We start from the raw sequence: 14116 nt of genomic DNA, 5'->3' as shown, positions 1-14116 counted from the left end.
GAGCATTTTTTCACGTTTGTTAGCCATCTGTATATCTTCTTTGGAGAAATGTCTGTTTAGTTCTTTGGCCCATTTTTTTGATTGGGTCATTTATTTTTCTGGAATTGAGTTGCAGGAGTTGCTTGTACATTTTTGAGATTAATTCTTTGTCCGTTGCTTCATTTGCTATTATTTTCTCCCATTCTGAAGGCTGTCTTTTCACTTGCTTAGAGTTTTCTTTGTTGTGCAGAAGCTTTTAAGTTTAATTAGGTCCCATTTGTTTATTTTTGCTTTTATTGCCAATATTCTTGGAGGTGGGTCATAGAGGATCCTGCTGTGATTTATGTCAGAGAGTGTTTTGCCTATGTTTTCCTCTAGGAGTTTAATAGTTTCTGGTCTTACATTTAGACCTTTAACCCATTTTGAGTTTATTTTTGTGTATGGTGTTAGAAAGTGTTCTAGTTTCATTCTTTTACTAGTGGTTGACCAGTTTTCCCAGCACCACTTGTTAAAGAAATTGTCTTTAGTCCATTGTATATTCTTGCCTCCTTTGTCGAAGATAAGGTGTCCACAGGTGTGTGGATTTATCTCTGGGCTTTCTGTTTGTTCCACTGATCTATATTTCTGTCTTTGTGCCAGTACCATACTGTCTTGATGACGGTGGCTTTGTAGTAGAGACTGAAGTCAGGCAGGCTGATTCCTCCAGTTCCATTCTTTCTCAAGATTGCTTTGGCTATTCAAGATTTTTTGTATTTCCATACAAATTGTGAAATTATTTAGGTAGGTGTTTCTTTAAGTAGATATATTCCTAAGTATTTTATTCTTTTCATTGCAATGGTGAATGGAATTGTTTCCTTAATTCCTGTTTTCTCATTATTAGTGTATGGAATGCAAGGGATTTCTCTGTGTTGATTTTATATCCTGCAACTTTACTATATTCATTGATTAGCTCTAGTAATTTTCTGGTGGAGTCTTTAGGGTTTTCTATGTAGAGGATCATGTCATCTGCAAACAGTGAAAGTTTTCCTTCTTCTTTTCCAATCTGGATTCCTTTTCTTTTTCTGCTCTGACTGCTGTGGCCAGAACTTCCAAAACTATATTGAATAGTAGTGGTGAGAGTGGGCACCCTTGTCTTTTTCCTGACTTTAAGGGAAATGCTTTCAATTTTTCACCATTGAGGATAATGTTTGCTGAGGGTTTGTCATATATAGCTTTTATTATGTTGAGGTATGTTCCTTCTATTCCTGCTTTGTGGAGGGTTTTTTTTTTTATCATAAATGGATGTTGAATTTTGTCAAAGGCTTTCTCTGCATCTATTGAGGTAATCATATGGTTTTTATTTTTCAATTTGTTAATGTGGTGTATCACATTGATTGATTTGCGGATATTGAAGAATCCTTGCATCCCTGGGATAAAGCCCATTTGGTCATGATGTATGATCTTTTTAATATGTTGTTGGATTCTGCTTGCTAGAATTTTGTTAAAAATTTTTGCATCTATGTTCATCAGTGAAATTGGCCTGTAGTTTTCTTTTTCTGTGGCATCTTTGTCAGATTTTGGTATTAGGTGGTGGCCTAATAGAATGGTGGTTTTGGTATTATGATGGTGGCCTCATAGAATGAGTTTGGATATTTACCTTCCTCTGCAATTTTCTGGAAGAGTTTGAGTAGGATAGGTGTTAGCTCTTCTCGAAATTTTTAGTAGAATTCAGCTGCGAAGCCATCTGGTCCTGGGCTTTTGTTTGCTGGAAGATTGCTGATTACAGTTTCAATTTCCGTGCTTGTGATGGGTCTGTTAAGGTTTTCTATTTCTTCCCGGTTCAGTTTTGGAAACTTGTACTTTTCTAAGAATTTGTGCATTTCTTCCACGTTGTCCATTTTATTTGCATATAGTTGCTGATAATAGTCTCTTATGATCCTTTGTATTTCTGTGTTGTCTGTTGTGATATCTCCATTTTCATTTCCAATTTTGTTGATTTGATTTTTCTCCCTTTGTTTATTAATGAGTCTGGCTAATGGTGTGTCAACTTTCTCTCAAAGAACCAGCTTTTGGTTTTGTTGATTTTTGCTATGGTCTGTTTCTTTTGCATTTATTTCTGCCCTAAGTTTTAAGAATTCTTTCCTTCTACTATCCCTGGGGTTCTTCATTTCTTCCTTTTCTAGTTGCTTTAGGTGTAGAGTTAGGTTATTTATTTGAGTTTTTTCTTGTTTTTTGAGGTATGCCTGTATTGCTATGAACCTTCCCCTTAGTACTGCTTTTACAGTGTCTCATAGGTTTTGGTTGTTGTGTTTTCATTTTCACTCATTTCTATGCATATTTTTATTTATTTCTTCTCTAATTTGTTGGTTATTCAGCAGCGTGTTGTTCAGCCTCCATATGTTGGGATTTTTAATAGTTTTTCTCCTGTAATTGACATCTAATCTTACTGCACTGTGGTCAGAAAAGATGCTTGGAAGGATTTCAATTTTTTTGAATTTACCAAGGCTAGATTTATGGCTCAGGATGTGATCTATCCTGGAGAAGGTTCTTGGAGAAGGCTCTTTGGCTTGGTCCTCTATAGAATTCTGCACTTCCTGGACTTGGCAACTGTTTCCTTTTCCCAGGTTGGGGATGTTTCCTGCTATTATGATTTCAAGTATGTTCTCGGCCCCTTGCTCTTTTCCTCCTTCTGGGACCCCTACAAAGAGAATATTAGGATTCTTGATGTTGTCCCAGAGGTCTCAAACTGTGCTCATTTCTTTTCATTCTTTTTTTTAAATATAAATTTATTTAATTGGAGGCTAATTATTTTACAATTTTGTATTGGTTTTGCCATACATCAACATCATTCTTTTTTTTCTGTTCAGGACCAGCTATTTCTACTAGTCCATCTTTCAGCTTGCTGATCCATTCCTTTGTATTACTTGCTCTACTTTTGATTTATTCTGGTTTATTTTTCATTTCAGTTATTGTATTCTTCATATCTGTTTGGTTGTTCTTTGTATTTTCTAACTCTTTGCTAAAAACTTCTAACACCTCTCTCTCTGCATTCATTCTTCTCCCAACTTCTTTGATTATCTTTACAATCATTACCCAGAACCACTTCTGGGGTAGGTTACCTATCTCCACTTCACTCAGTTCTTCTTCTGGGGTTTTGCCTCGTCCCTTCATCTGGAATATTTTGCCTTGTCACCTCATTTTGCCTAACTTGTTGTTTTTATTTTTATGAGTCCTTGGAGAAGGAGCCTTTTGCAGGAGACATCGTCCCAGCAGCATACTTCCCTGTGGTCACCAGAGCCATATGCTCTAGGGGATCTCCTTAAGAGGTCTGTCTGGGCCTTTCTCTTGTGGCAGGCTGACTGTTGTGAGTGGTCCAGCAAACCTGGTTGGCTCTTGGTCTATTTGGTTACCTGGTGTGCCTTGGGCCGAGGCTGCTGGCCAGTAGTTGGCAGAAGTGGGTCACCAGGCAGCTGACTACAGAATCACAGGGGATTCCAGGGTGTGCTGGCTCGCTGGTGGGTGCATTGAGGGTCCAGGGATGTTGCCTGCCCACTGATTAGTGAAACCAGGTCCTAGGGCAAGTTCCAGCCTACTGGTGCTGATGGGCAGAACCAGGTCCTGAGGTCAGGTTGCCAGGCCCCAGGGCTCCTAAAGCAGGTGTCAGATCACTGGTGGGTGAGGCCAGTTCCTGACAAACTTTTCTGTGGGTCCTGAGTTCCCTTGAAACTTGTGCTGGCCTGCTACTTGGAGGGCTGACCTGCTAGTGGGAGAGCCAGTTCGCAGATGGGCATTTTCTTATGGCTGGTGTGTGCATGCTCGTGGGCAGAGATGTCCAGCGGCAGATAATGGGCTCAAGGCGTCTTCAGGAAGCCTATCTGCTGATGGGTGGGGCTGCGTTCATGCCTAGTTAGCTGCTTGGCGAGAGGTGTCCCAACACGGGTGTCAGAATGGCCCTTGCCAGCACCAGTGTCCACATGGTAGAACACACTCCCCAAATAACTTCCACCAGCATCTATGTCCCCAGGGTAAGCTGCAGTGAGAGAAAGTGAACTCAGGGTCCTTCTACCCTGCCATCTTGCACATTCTCTCCTAAATTTTTTTTTTAATTGAAGCATAGTTGATTTACAATGCTGTGTTAATTTCTGCTCTATAGTGATTCGGTTACACACACACACACACACACACACACACACAGAGTTTTTTGTGTTCTTTTCCCTTATGTTTTTTTCACAGGATATTGAACATATTTCCCTGTGCTAGACAGTAGGCCTTCTTGTTTACCCATCCTATTTTTAATAGCTGACATCTGCTAACCCCAAACTCCCACTCCATCACTCCCACCTTGACCCCCCCTTGGAAACTCCAGATATATCCTCTAGGTCTGTGAGTCTGCCAAACTTAATTCTTTTAAAAAAATTTTATTTATTTATTTATTTATGTTTTTAATTGAAGGATAATTGCTTTACAATATTGTGTTGGTTTCTGCCGTACATCAACATGAATCAGCCACAGGTATACATATGCCCCCTCCCTCTTAAACCTCCCTCCTAGTTCCCACCTCATCCCACCCCTCTAGATTGTCACAGAGCAGCGGTTTGAGCTTCCTGAGTCCTGCAGCCAGTTCCCATTGGCTGTCTATTTCCATGTGGTAGTGTATATGTTTCCATGCTACTCTCTCCATTTGTCCTACCCTCTCCTCCCCCACCCCGAAACTTAATTCTTAAACATTATTACTTTAGCCAGCTATTTTTCATCATAAATTCAGGTATAGTAAAGGCAGTATAAAAAGTAAAAGCCATGAAGAAGAGGAGGAGGAGGAGAGACTGATTCTAAATCAGGTTCTCACTTTAAAATTAAAATAAACAAAAATTTAAAGGGAGACGTCCCTGGTGATCCAGTGGTCCACTGCAAGGGGCCCAGGTTCAAACTCTAGTCCTGGAACTGTGATCCCCTAGGCTGCACGGTACAACCAAAACTAAATATTTTTTTAAAAAAAATAAAAGGAGAAAAGGAAAAAATTAATCTTTGCAATTTTGCAGAGAATCTATATAATAATCCTTAAAAATGGAAGTTAACAAATTTATTTTACTCAATACAGTAATATATTTTATATATCACCAATTTTGAGATTGTTTCTATTCTAAAATATTGATTCAACCCTCTAAATCATTACAAGTTGTAAAATCTGCCATCCACTCCAGCTGAAAAATTATAAACAATAAGTTGGCCAAAATTCTTCCATTTTTGTATATATTATATGTGGGTGGTATTGGTTAGTTCTTATAAGTTATTTTAAACACTAGCATATCATCAGAAATTGTCATTAAAAAAAATAATAATAACAATAATATGTTCACCAAAGTATTTCTCAAGTACAAGATTATCTATTTCCCAGAAAAAGGAACATTACTGTCTTAAGGCTAAACCTCACAAAGAAAGTCAAGATACATTCAAGGAAAGCTTTTCTGAAAGGTTTATTTGCTCATCTTTGAAACTTTATTATGTTTACTGTGTAGGTGATATACTTTCAGAGCCTAGAATATAAAACCACTTATTAGTAAGTTAACACTGTGGTAATTTATTCTGTAAATGTTAATATTAAATATGTAATTGATTTTCTACAATATTCAGATTTTCAAGTTCTGTGAAATTCTCAGGCCACATTATTGTCAAGTTAGGATACCTCTAGATAGCTGTAAAATTTGAATTCTACTCTTTACAGAAAAAGATAAATTTTCTTATTTGTCAAGCTCTACATTAGAAAACACACTACAGCTTTGGAGAAAGCCAATGCGATTCCAAATTTACAATAAGGCAACATATGCTGTGCATACTCCTACAGGAAAGAAACCCAGATTTTTAAATAGATAAGATTATGCACAGAAATAAAGAGCAATCAACTTCAAGTTTGAAACAGAATTTCAAGAAAGAAGGAAATATCAGAACATATGGTAACTGGTAAATAACTTACCCCTAGCTCCTTAAAGTAGAACATATAATGGAAAAGGAGAGTCATAGAGAGAGCTAAAGAAGCACCTCCGGAATCCTCGCAATGAAAAAGATAATTAATTGCTGATTATGCAATATTTCTGAACTGCAATGGAAATGACTAGTCTCTTCCAAGCCCTTCACTGCACAAATGAGAAATGTGAGGGGATGGGGCAAGGGATCAGGTAGATCTCATCATCAGCTGTGTTACTTTCAACAGAATTGATAATTGACAGAAGATTGATTGATAATTGATTCCAACAGTAATTGATTGTCTGCAGCAGGAATTAAGCAAAGAAGATAAGGAAAGATATAAGCATCTTAACGCAGAGTTCCAAAGATTAGCAATGAGAGATAAGAAAGTGTTCCTAAGCAATCAATGCAAAGAAATAGAGGAAAACAACAGGATGGGAAAGACTAGAGATCTCGTCAAGAAAATTAGAGATACCAAGGGAACATTTCATGCAAAGATGGGCTCGATCAAGGACAGAAATGCTATGGACCTAACAGAAGCAGAAGATATTAAGAAGAGGTGGCAAGAATACACAGAAGAACTATACAAAAAAGATCTTCATGACCAAGATAATCACGATGGTGTGATCACTCAACTAGAGCCAGACATCTTGGAATGTGAAGTCAAGAGGGCCTTAGAAAGCATCACTACGAACAAAGCTAGTGGAGGTGATGGAATTCCAGTGGAGCTATTTCAAATCCTGAAAGATGATGCTGTGAAAGTGCTGCACTCAATATGCTAGCAAATGTGGAAAACTCAGCAGTGGCCACAGGACTGGAAGAGGTCCGTTTTCATTCTAATCCCAAAGAAAGGAAATGCTAAAGAATGCTCAAACTACCGCACAATTGCACTCATTTCACATGCTAGTAAAGTAATGCTCAAAATTCTCCAAGCCAGGCTTCAGCAATACGTGAACCATGAACTTCCAGATGTTCAAGCTGGTTATAGAAAAGGCAGAGGAACCAGAGATCAAATTGCCAACATCCGCTGGATCATTAAAAAAGCAAGAGAGTTCCAGAAAAACATCTATTTCTGCTTTATTGACTATGCCAAAGCCTTTGACTGTGTGGATCACAAGAAACTGTGGAAAATTCTGAAAGAGAAAGGAATACCAGACCACCTGACCTGCCTCTTGAGAAATCTGTATGCAGGTCAGGAACCAACAGTTAGAACTGGACATGGAACAACAGACTGGGTCCAAATAGGAAAAGGAGTATGTCAAGGCTGTATATTGTCACCCTGCTTATTTAACTTCTATGCAGAGTACATCATGAGAAACGTTGGCCTGGAAGAAGCACAAGCTGGAATCAAGATTGCCGGGAGAAATATCAATAACCTCAGATATGCAGATGACACCACCCTGATGGCAGAAAGTGAAGAGGAACTAAAAAGCCTCTTGATGAAAGTGAAAGAGGAGGGGGAAAAAGTTGGCTTAAAGCTCAATAATCAGAAAATGAAGATCATGGCACCTGGTCCCATCACTTCATGGGAAATAGATGGGGAAACAGTGGAAACAGTGGCAGACTTTATTTTTGGGGGCTCCAAAATCACTGCAGATGGTGACTGCAGCCATGAAATTAAAAGATGCTTCCTCCTTGGAAGGAAAGTTATGACCAACCTAGGTAGCATATTGAAAAGTAGAGACATTACTTTGGCAACAAGATCTGTCTAGTAAAGGCTATGGTTTTTCCAGTGGTCATGTATGGATGTGAGAGTTGGACTGTGAAGAAAGCTGAGTGCCAAAGAATTGATGCGTTTGAACTGTGGTGTTGGAGAAGACTCTTGAGAGTCCCTTGGACTGCAAGGAGATCCAACCAGTCCATTCTGAAGGAGATCAGCCCTGGGTGTGCATTGGAAGAACTGATGCTAAAGCTGAATCTTCAGTACTTTGGCCACCTCATGCAAAGAGTTGACTCATTGGAAAAGCCTCTGATGCTGAGAGGGATTGGGGGCAAGAGCAGAAGGGGACAACAGAGGATGAGATGGCTGGATGGCATCACCGACTCGATGGACATGAGTTTGAGTGAACTCCAGGAGTTGGTGATGGACAGGGAGGCCAGGAGTGCTGGGATTCATGGGGTCGCAAAGAATCGGACATGACTGAGCGACTGAACTGAACTGAACTGAGCAGTAATTGATAATCTGACTGGAGGGAAGGTTACAGTACCTGTCACTAGTGAATAACAAGAGTGGAAGTATTAAATAGCATGTTTGAGAAACAGGTCAGAAAAAAATGGAAACAAACAGTCTCTTTGGTTCTCTCACATCTTCTGAATGTTCTCTCTCATTACTTGATTTGTGGCAAGGTCCTGCAATAACTCTAAAGCAAAATATTCCTGAGCTGTCCCAATTACTGCAAAGAAGAACAATCTCATCATAGTTTCCCTTCATTGATGATACTGCAATAAACTGCTCACCTCCTAGCCACCCTTCTGGATGGACACCTATTCAGCCTGTAAGGTAATTAAGCTTGCAAAGAACAGCACTCACAGCAAGTCTGGTGGAATGGCTTAGGGGTGGGGTGTTTGCTCGGCTCAGCTCTCGGCCGCTCAGTCGTGTACAACCCTATGAAATGCCATGGGCTGTAGCCCGCCAGGCTCCCCTGTCCACGAAATTTTCCAGTCAATAATTCAAGAGTGGGTTGTGATTTCCTACTCTAAGAGGTCTTCCCAGATCAGGGGTCAAACCCACGCCTTCTGCATCTCCTGCACTGGCGGGCAGATTCTTTACCACTACGCCACCTGCTGAGCTAACAGCTAACATCTTGAGAGCCTCCTATGTGCCAGGGGCTCTTTTAGGCTACATTTGTGCATTTAAATCTCACAAAATTTTATGAGACTCATTATTCCCTATTTGTAGAAGAGGAAATTAAGGCACAGAGAACAGAATACATTGCAGACGTTTCCCCGGTAAAAGTGAGGTAACTGGGATTTGTGCATAGAAAAACTGTTTCAAAGCTCAATCCTCATCACTTGGGGTGAATAGAAACAGAATTTCTACCACTCCCCAACAACCACCTCTACTCCTGACAGTGTGGACCCCTCCATACCTATTTGTTTATCAAACACGTGCTGATCTGCCTCAAAATGTCAGGTACTATGTTAGACACTGGAGAGACAGGTAGAATGGAGGAGTCTAGCTTTAAGGGGGACAGTTGTCTATGAGACGCACATAATACAACAGTTATGGGAGAGCAAGGTAAGTACAGAGTCCCAGAGTAGAGCCATCAAAGGAGTCAGGAGGGAGGCCTCTTGGGGAACACAGAGAAGAGGGAGTGAAGTCTAACATGAGTTTAGATTAAGAAATATGTATTCAGTGAATTAAAAAGGGGCAGTAGGCATAAGAAGGAAAGATATCAAAGACAGACATGAAGGATGCTAAAGTTTTCAGAAAATGCTTTCAGGATGTCTTTTTAAGGTCAGAACAAACTGAACATCTAGGAAATAGTGGGTGATGGGGCTCAAGGCAGAAGATGGCAAGGGAAAGCCCTGCGTGTCACTCAGGTATGAGTCTTGTCTCTGACACCATGAGCAGAGAGCATACATGAGTACGTTCAGATTTCAGAAGCACAGCTCGGTAGGTTAACTTTTTTTTTTTTTCTAATTCTGTAATACAACATAGACTAAATACCTTAGCAGAATCACTTGACATCTTGCAAATCACTTCATATCTACAGAAGAGCCCAGGACCTTACAATTCCTTGTATTTCCTTCAATAAAGACCACAAATACCTTACACATAGTATATCAGCAGACAACCAATAGTGCAGTAAAGGAAAAACATCCTTTGTAAGTTATTAACTTTTATCACCTGCTATCCCTTTAGAGCAGCTGCTTGATCTGTTTGCCCCTCTCATGAGTCATCAATGGTAAAGATTGGAGATCTCTCCAAAACTAGAGATACCAAGGGAATATTTCATGCAAAGATGGGCACAATAAAGGACAGAAACAGTATGAACCTAACAGAAGCAGAAGATATTAAGAAGCGGTGGCAAGAATACATAGGACAACTACACCAAAAAAGATCTTAATGACCCAGATAACCACGATGGTATGATCTCTCACCTGGAGCCAGGCATCCTGGAGTGTGAAGTCAAGTGGGCCTCAGAAAGCATTACTATGAACAAAGCTAGTGGAGGTGATAGAATTCCAGCGGAGCTACTTCAAATCCTGAAAGATGATGCTGTGAAAGTGCTGCACTCAATATGCCAGCAAATTTGGAAAACTCGGCAGTGGCCACAGGACTGGAAAAGGTCTGTTTTTATTCCAATCCCAAAGAAAGGCAATGCCAAAGAATGTTCAAACTATCACACAATTGCACTCATCTCACACGCTAGCAAAGTAATGCTCAAAATTCTCCAAGTTAGGCTTCAACAGTACATGAATCAAGAAATTCCAGATGTTCAAGCTGGATTTAGAAAAGGCAGAGGAACAAGAGATCAAATTGCCAACATTCGTTGGATCATAGAAAAAACATGAGAGTTCCAGAAAATCATATACTTCTACTTTATTGACTATGCCAAAGCCTTTGACAGTATGGATCACAATAAACTGGAAAATTCTGAAAGAGATGGGAATACCAGACCACCTTACCTCCTGAGAAATCTGTAGGCAGTTCAAGAAGCAACAGTTAGAACTGGACATGGAACAATGGACTGGTTTCAAATTGGGAAAGGAGATTGTCAAGGATGTATATTGTCACCCTACTTATTTAGCTTATATGCAGAGTACATCATGTGAATTGCCAGGCTGAATGAAGCACAAGCTGGAATCAAGATTGCTTGGAAAAATATCAGTAACCTCAGATATGCAGATGACACCACCCTTATGAAGGAGAAGAAAAACTAAAGAGTTTCTTGATGAAAGTGAAAGAGAAGCGTGAAAAAGCTGGCTTAAAACTCAATATTTAAAAGACTAAGATCATGGCATCTGGTCCCATCATATCATGGCAAATAGATGGGGAAACAATGGAAACAGTGACAGACTTTATTTTCTTGGGCTCCAAAATCACTGCAGATGGTGACTGCAGCCAGGAAATTAAAGATGCTTGCTCCTTGGAAGAAAAGCTATGACCAACCTAGATAGCATATTAAAAAGCAGAGACATTACTTTGCCAACAAAGGTCCATCTAGTCAGAGCTATGTTTTTTCCAGTAGTCATGTACGGATGTGAGCATTGGACCATAAGGAAAGCTGAGCACTGAAGAACTGACGCTTTTGAACTGCGGTGCTGGAGAAGACTCTTAAGAGTCCCTTCGGTTTCAAGGAGATCCAACCAGTCCATCCTAAAGGGAATCAGTCCTAAATATTCACTGGAAGGACTGATGCTGAAGCTCCAATACTTTGACCACTTGATGTGCAGAACTAGTCATTAGAGAAGACCTTGATGCTGGGAAAGATTGAAGGTGGGAGGAGAAGGGGATGACAGAGGATGAGATGGTTAGATGGCATCACCGACTCAATGGACATGAGGTTGAGCAAGGTCCGGGAGTTAGTGATGGACAGGAAAGCCTTGGGCGCTGCAGTCCATGCGGTCGTAAAGAGTCAGAAATGACTGAGTGACTGAACTGAACTGACTCTTAGAAGGACTGGTGCTGAAGCTGAAGCTCCAGTACTTTGGCCACCTGATGCCAAGAGCCAACGCGTTGGAAAAGACTCTGATCCTAAGAAAGACTGAGGGCAGGAAGAGAGGTGGACCACAGAGGATGAGATAGCTGGGTGGTATCATTGACTCAATGGACGTAAGTCTTGATCAAACTACAGGAGGTAGTGAAGGACAGGGAAGCCTGGTGCGCTGCAGTCCCTGGGTTGTAAAGAATCAGACATGACTTAGCAACTGAACAAGCAGAGGAAAAGCTCAGTAGGTTAAGGACACAACTTCATTTCACCTCCAAGTCCTACTGCCCCAGAAAGATAGTGCTAAGTCGTGTCTGACTTGTGATCTCATGAACTGTAGCCCACCAGGTTCCTTTGTCCATGGGACTCTCCAGGCAAGAACACTGGAGTGGGTTGCCATTTCTTCTCCAGGGAAACTTCCAACTCAGGAATTGAACACAGGCCTCCCGCATTGCAGGCAGATGCTTTACTGACTGAGCTACATGGGAAGCTTCCAAGAGAAGAGTAAAAACAGTATGTGAGCTCCACGGCTTTTTGCACATTCACACCTCAGACTGTAACTGTTTTCCAGATGCCTGCTGCTTTTCACTCTTAAAACTGTGGGAACAGTTTCTCCTGTTTTTTTAATCTCTAAAACTAAAATGTCTAATTTGTTTCCTCTGAGCTAGGGGGAGTTTCCATAAAATGAAAACGTACTTTCCAGAAGAATTCTATCTTCCACTTAACACATAATGGGGAACACCTTGCCAAAACAGCACCCATTTCCCATGCTTCCACAGGGGGATGACTGTGTCTCCCCCTTCCCAACGACCCCTACCCACCCCCCACCACCACCCCCAGAGTCACTGCACCAATGTGTTGATAATCCACCTAAGAACATTCAGAGTCTGAGGTAAACTTCAAGGAAGAACAACCTATGTTTCTAGACCACAACCACCTCTTTCTGTCTCCCCTTGAACCCCTCTTTTTCTTACTCTGGTCTCCACTGTGGTTGTTTACCTGTCTTGTAAATTGTTGTTTTGTAGGTCTGTAATTAACATGTGACTTCACATCACTTATTGCCTTAGAGTTTAAAAGGAATGCCCTTTTCCCCAAGTCTTTAATATGTCTAAGTCACTCTCTCTCATGCAATTCAAGTTGCTTGTTTTCATGTCTCCATCACTATTCCTTCAAAATCACATCCCTTACCCCTTTGTTTGATCTGACCAAGTCTTCTATTACTCGCTGAACTTGTCTACGTCATAACACAGGTGAGTAACCCCTCAAGCACCATCAACCAGGCTACATTACTTCATCACACGTGTTCCCTTGATGTGCCTCTAAATAAACATGTATCTGAAACTAACAATAAACTGTACGAGCAGTCATTGTATAAAGAGCACCATAAAGGATATTCTGAAAGGAGAACCAATAGAAAAGAACACTCAGTTCCTCAATTAAGTTTGCAATCCAACTGGGCACTGAGAGGACTGATCAAAGCAGGATCCTGGGGGAAAAGTTTTAAGCCAATTTCAAAGGAAATTAAAACTGGACTGAGTTCAAATCGTACACATTTTCCTGACCTTTGAGAATTTATTTGCATACAATGTAAAGGGTGACAGAGTACTAATTTTGTTTAATGTTTTCATTATCTAACACTCTGTATCAGATGTGACTGTTCTCAATAAATACCGTATTGTGTAGGAAGACCCAACTTTCAATTTCTTGATGTCTATCCAAAGCTAGAATTTTCAAAGGTCAAATTTTATTCTATTTACCTTTCAGCTAGTCCATTTACATCAGAAAGATGTTGAGAGTCTTAGGACAATGCTTTGAAGCACATATTTTATATGTAACTTCAAAAGCAAAAAATAAGCTAAAAACTGGGCAGTAACCAATTGAACTACCATAAATCTTTAACATAGGAGTAAACATTTTTAGAGACTATAACTGACATTTGGCTATTTACATATTGTAGCATGTAAATGAATTTACAGTTTAAATAGTATTTCAAATGCCAAAGAATAAAAAGACATACAGAATACAGACAGTCCTGTTTCTGTCTTATGACATAACTCTTTAGCTAGGGCAGCTTTCAAATCATATTAGTGGTTTAGTCACTAAATCATGTTAGACTCTTGAGACCCCGTGGACTGTAGCCCACCAGGCTCCTCTCTCCATGGGATTCTCCAGGCAAGAATACTGGAGTGGGTTGCCATTTCATCCTCCAGGGGATCTTCCCAACCCAGGAGTCAAACCCAGGTCTCCTGCATTGCAGGCAGACTCTTTACCGACTGAGCTACAAGGGAAGCCCCTCAAATCGTATTATTTGAATTCAAATAATCAATAAGTGACGGAGAAGGCAATGGCAACCCACTCCAGTACTCTTGCCTGGAAAATCCCATGGATGGAGGAGCCTGGTAGGCTGCAGTCCATGGGGTTGCTAAGTCGGACATGACTGAGTGACTTCACTTTCACTTTTCACTTTCATGCATTGGAGAAGGAAATGGCAACCCACTCCAGTGTTCTTGCCTGGAGGATCCCAGGGACAGGGGAGCCTGGTG

General features: G+C 40.6%; 1 protein-coding gene across 1 annotated transcript in view; it reads right to left on the bottom strand.

The window, feature by feature from the left end:
• Positions 1-14116, bottom strand: part of FMN2 (formin 2) — a 368530-nt gene that overhangs the window by 223534 nt on the left and 130880 nt on the right. The gene's annotated exons all lie outside the window — the stretch shown is intronic.

Source organism: Capra hircus, chromosome 28 (assembly GCF_001704415.2).
Source record: "Capra hircus breed San Clemente chromosome 28, ASM170441v1, whole genome shotgun sequence".
Classification (NCBI taxonomy): Eukaryota; Metazoa; Chordata; class Mammalia; order Artiodactyla; family Bovidae; genus Capra; species Capra hircus.
Note: the sequence above shows the minus strand (reverse complement) of the source record. Positions and strands in the feature narration are given on the sequence as shown.